The sequence below is a fragment of the Mus caroli genome, unplaced genomic scaffold (assembly GCF_978045245.1).
Source record: "Mus caroli unplaced genomic scaffold, Mus_caroli_1 scaffold_7, whole genome shotgun sequence".
NCBI lineage: Eukaryota > Metazoa > Chordata > Mammalia > Rodentia > Muridae > Mus > Mus caroli.
This window is the reverse complement of record NW_028227262.1, coordinates 99611510-99617090: the sequence shown is the minus strand read 5'-3', so window position 1 is coordinate 99617090 and position 5581 is coordinate 99611510. Positions and strand designations below refer to the sequence as shown.

Genomic DNA, 5581 nt, shown 5'->3' with positions numbered 1-5581 from the left:
ATTTAACTTATGCAGGGAGGGAAACTGGCGGATGTTCTAACTAGTTCAAAAGAGACTGTGAAGAGTAGAAATACTATCACATGTTCTACAGCAACTCAAGGATGACGATCAGAGCTGGAAATAGGCAGTGTGGCAGAGTGTACCAGATACTGCTTAGCAAGGAAAGGCTTGAATCAGATGGCTTGGGTGTATCCTCTAGACAACACAGTTTTAAATTGAAGCATTTTTCCACTATACAAATATTTGTCCCAAATATTTATGACACAGAAGGTGAGTGAGGCTACAACCAGAGTGAGAAGCAGCGACAGCAGAAAGCACATGAATATTCAGTAGTTGTGCTCAGAGCTATAGACTTGACAGGAGTGATGGATACCAGAGCGGAGGGAATAGAATATTTGTCCAGATAGGAGAGCATAGCTGGAGGAGGATGGGGCAGGAAGAAAAGAGAAGTGCCACAGTGGGCATGAGGGCAATTTAAATAGACTTTGACACATACTTGATCTGAGGGATTCAGGAACAAAGGGAATCCAGGCTGGATCCTTGCTTTTAGAATCGAGTTTCAGCATTCATGCAAGGAGTGCTTTCAAAGCAATGTGACCGGCTCAGCTAATGACCGGTTTGCTCACATCAATTTACCAACGTCACCAGTCTGTTTCAGGTCATGGTTAACATTGGCACGCTGCTCATAATGTCAACTTTTTAAAAAATTCCTCTGTTTTCCGATTCTGATTCCCTAGGCAAATGGATTTCTTTTTGTAAGCCACATTCTACATGTATTAATTCACACATTCATTCATTGACAGGTATTTCAGTGCTTCCTGTGTGTCTGGTCCTGTTCTGCAGTGAAAGCTTCTGCCGACAGAGCTGTGGAAGAAAATGCTCTCGCCCATTGCAGATAACACATGATTGACAAAGATGCCTTGATCCATAAGGATCTATTTAACAAATCTAAGTGGTTAGTAAAAAGACAATTGTGGTGTTTTGAGTAGGAATGGACCCCATAGGCTTATGTACTTGAATGCTTGGTCATTAAGAATTGGTGCTACTTGACAGGGATTACGGGGTGTGGCCTTGTTGGAGGAAGTGTGTCACTGGGGGTGGGCTTTGAAGTTTCAAATGCTCAAGCCAGTCCTGGTGGTGTTCTTTTCCTGCTGTCTTTGGATCCGGATGTATACCTCTCAGCTACCTCTCCAGCACCATGTATGCCTGTGTGCCACCATGCTACCTGCCATGACAGTAATAGACTAAGCATTTGAACCATGAGGCAGCCCCCAATTAAATGCTTCTTTACCATCATCATAGTCTCTCTTTGCAGCAATGGAGCACTGACACACCACAACAGTGGATAGTAACAAGACATGGTTTAAGATCCAGCAAGAATTTACAGAATCCTTCCTCTTAATTTGCACAATGCTCAGTAGGTTGATAAGAGGTAGCAAAGGGCTAGAGGCATTGCTAGAGTACTTGCCTAGCATGTTCAAGGCCATGGGTTCAATCCTCAGCACTGCCAAAAATAGAAAAGACATCAAGAGATAGAAGATTTATAAAAGGAGTGAACAAATCCAGCGTTACAGAATCCTACATAAGTTATTTTACACAGGTCACTTATGCTTCCAGAAGAAATGATGCTAAAAGAGGAGTTAGCTTCCCAGCTCAGTTTAATCACAATGTAGCAGTGTGTGTGTGTGTGTGTGTGTGTGTGTGTGTGTGTGTGTGTGGAGAGAGAGCATGCACTCTGGTCTAAGAAATGGAATAATTTAAGTCTGGCTTTGTTAGCTGTTCTCCTGGACATGTAGCTGAAGCTCTCTGAATCTCAACTCTGATGTGGGGATGAAATTGCCCACCCAAATGATGGCTGCATAAGTGGGAGGACATAAAGCAGAGCCAACCTGCCTCTCACAGGCTTTATGGATCCCAGGATAGCAACAAGTGTGGCCCAGCCCACTTGTAGATCATATCATGTTGCAGTAGCAAAAGGCTGGAAAATAAAAGTTCTCAAGGTGTGTAGACATCCGGATTCTCCAGAGCCTGGGAACTGAGGCAGGAGGATTGTCAGTTCCAAGCTAGTTTGGACTTTATAGTGAGACCAGTTTTTGTTGTTCTTGTTTTCTGCCTTTTTGAAAAGAATAAAGTATACATTGCTATTTCAGTGACTCTGTTCTTCAGCACCCTGTGCTGTAATATAGGGAGTGGCAACTTCAGGGACATTTTACTTGCCCAAGGCTAGTCCTTTTTATAGTAAACGGTCTCTAAATTATTTGTGTTTTTATAGTTTAGGTACATTGGAGTCTGATTATAGTTTTTATTACACGTTAGACATACATTTCTGGGGGGAGTAACGAGGAATGTGACTCATTCAATTCATCTGGAGCCTACTTGTAGCCAGGCTTTAAGAACACAAGGCCTCTCCAAGGAGAAGGTATGTCTATCCTGCTATAGAAGCTCCTTAATCCATATTTGTTCCCAAATGTCACAGTCCAGGAGCAAAGTCACATAGGATCTGAGCCCTCCCTCAGCAGACAGAAGGCGGTAGCAGGGAGTATGCAGCCACTTCAGGTTCGCTGCTTCAGATGGTGACACATGGTCTTATTCCTCAGTGCAAATCAGAATGTTGACAGCTCTGGTTCAGGTAGCTGCACCATTCAGGCAGGGATGAAAGCAAAGAGAAAACCAATGAAAAGACAAGAAAATGGGCATGAGGGGAGAACTGGCTGCTGGTTGGGAAAATGTGAAAGTTAAAGGATGTGCATCACACAAATGGCAATCTTTTGTGATGAACGACAAGTACTGTGTGTGTCGACCATGGAAGACTTCCAGGAAGCTCTGTTTGTATTCTTAGAGTTCTTCAACCAGCTTAACAAAAGGGAGCTGACTGGTAAATAATGATCACAGACTCATGCAAGTGAAAACTATGGACACCTGGAAGAAGGGAGACTCTTCGTCAATACTGGTTTTTAGTGGTTTTCATGTTAACTTGTGAAGTAAAATGAACTTAAGATGAAGACGTGAGCTTATCGTTTTCTACCCTTCGGTAAGAAAATGAACAGAACCATATACAGTCTTTCTGAGAACCAGGTATCTTTGATTGTAATTGGGGAGGAGAAAAGGAGGAGGAGATATTCTTTTCCTTTATATGCCTTTTATATTTTATTATTTCAACTCTGTGGCTGCTCAAACAATAAAGAAGATAACTGTTAAAGCTGCAAAAAATGGAAAAGCTGTAGCCAGAGATCAATATCTATGCAGGACAAGGTGAGGTTTTTGTTGAGAAATGTAGACGCTCACTCTGTAAATGCTTGCTCTCGACCATGGATGGCTCTGTGAATTTACAACCTGTTTGGCTGTATACTCTTATCCAAGTGAAAGAGATAAGAAGAGTGCAGTTGTGGCAAAGGGACCTCAGTCCATGTTTGAAGAGTAAGCTGATGTTGTCTCTGCAAAGTTTCTGACTTCAGATAAAGCAGATTCGATTCAGTAGTGAGGAGATGCATGGCCTCCTCCAACCTCGCCTGTTCACTCATTAGTTCACACAGAGAGTATCAAATATCTACCATATCCCCCACACTCTGAAAGCACCAGGATCCTAACAGTGAATGAAACCATTTCCTATTCAGACAGAGCTTATATACTAACATAAAGTAAAAATCCAGAAACAAATATATACCACTAAGAGAGTAAAGCAAGAAAGGAGGATAATGTGTGCCTTCAGTGGGAGAGTGGGCAGTTGTTTTAGGATACCTAGAGACATCTTAAGGGAGTAAGAAAAGAGAAAAAACCTAAATTAGGAGAGGGAATAAACACATGAGGGTCTTGGAGGGACAGCATTTTAAGTAGGACACAGAGCTGGAAATACTTGCCCTCTTCACAGACCAGCTAAGGCAGTGTACAGCAGAAGCGAAACAACAGCGGCCAGGACTGGAGGAAACTGGAGGTGCTTTCTATCAGTGCTTCTCAAGCTCCTTGTGCACATCAGTCATCTTGGGATCCTGCTAAAACAAAGATTCTGATTTGCTAGTTTTATGATGTGACCTGAGATGATGTCTTTCTAACTAGCTCCTTGGAATGGTGTCCTTGCTATACAATATATAGCAAGGAGGTGGGGGGGGGGGTGGTGGATGAGGCAGCCACTGTGGTTTGGCTTCCTTCATTCTCTTGACCAACAGTTTAGCGTATTCTGCAGCCTCCTCTTTGTTTTTCTTAGTGCGTTGTTTCTTCAGAGAAATACGTCCGCATTTGTGTTGCAGGAAACGTGGAGTAACAAGACGCTGAATCTTGGGTGCTTTGGTCCCAGGCTTCTTACCGTCTTTGTTTAAGGGCTTCCTGACAACATACTGGCAGACATCATCTTCTTTGGAGAGCTTAAAAACTTTCAGATTCTACTAGCTCTTTTAGGTCCTAACCGATGAGGCACAGTAGTGTCTGTCAGTCCAGGAATATCCTTCTCTCCTTTCTTACAATAACCAAGTTGAGAACACTTAGATTAGCGTCCATAATGCATCCACGAACAGACTTGCACTCCCTCCCTCCCTCCATTTCTCCTTGGTCTGTAACAGGAATGCCTCCTATTCAACAGGAGGTGCACTCTGCCATAGGTCAAAACACCTTGCTTCATGGGAAACCCTTGTTGTCATTCCCACCGCTCAGCTGGACCACATAACCCTTCCACTCTTCACCAAGAGCATCAGCAGCAACTTCTGTGGCCATGTGCTTCTCATAGGACGTGTGGAGCTTGCGTCCGTCATCCACTTCAATGAGTCTCTGACAGCCAGTGGCAGGGAAGGAGATGTTCAGCTTCATCTTGACACAGCTGACCGCCTAGGAGGTGTCACGAAAAAGAGAGAAGTCATCATTCTTAATAGCCGAGTAGTATTCCATTGTGTAAATGTACCACATTTTCTGTTCCATTCTTACACTGAGGGACATCTGGGTTGTTTCCAGCTTCTGTCTATTATAAATAAGACTGCTATGGACATAGTAAAGCATGTGCCCTTGTTATATGTTGGAGCATCTTTTGGGTGTATAACTCACAGACCATATGAAGCTTAATAGGAAAGAAGGCCAAAGTGGATATTTCAATCCCTCTTAGAAGGGGAAAAATAATCATGGGAGGTAGAGAGAGGGAGGGTCCTGGGTAGGAAAGGGGAGAAGGAGAGAAAAGGGGTTCAGGTTCAGGCATGGGAAGTGACAGGAGAGAAGTCCAGAGGGCCAGAAGAATAAATAGAAATATGTAGCAGTTGGGGGCAGGGAATTGGGGGGGGGGACTACTAGAAAGTCCCAGATGCCAGGGAAGTGAGAGGCTCCCAAGACTCAGTGGGGATGACATTAGCCGAAATACCTAACAGAGGGGAGATAGAACCTGAAGAGACCACCTCCAGTAGATAGACATAGCCCTCAGTTGAGAGAAGGGGCCACTCACCCATCTCAAAAATTTTAATCCAGAATCGTTCCTGTCTGAAGGAAATACAGGGACAAAAAAAAAAAAAAAATGGAGCAGAGACTGAAGGAAGGCCATCTAGAGACTGCCCCACCTTGGGGTATGTCCATCCCACATACAGACACCAAACTCAGACACCATTTGCAT

At 43.6% G+C, this 5581-nt stretch overlaps 1 pseudogene; it reads right to left on the bottom strand.

Annotated features, from left to right (window-relative positions):
• Window positions 1–4049: 4049 nt before the first annotated feature.
• On the bottom strand, window positions 4050–4797 carry LOC110295601 (small ribosomal subunit protein eS6 pseudogene; annotated as a pseudogene).
• Between the last annotated feature and the right edge of the window lie 784 nt (window positions 4798–5581).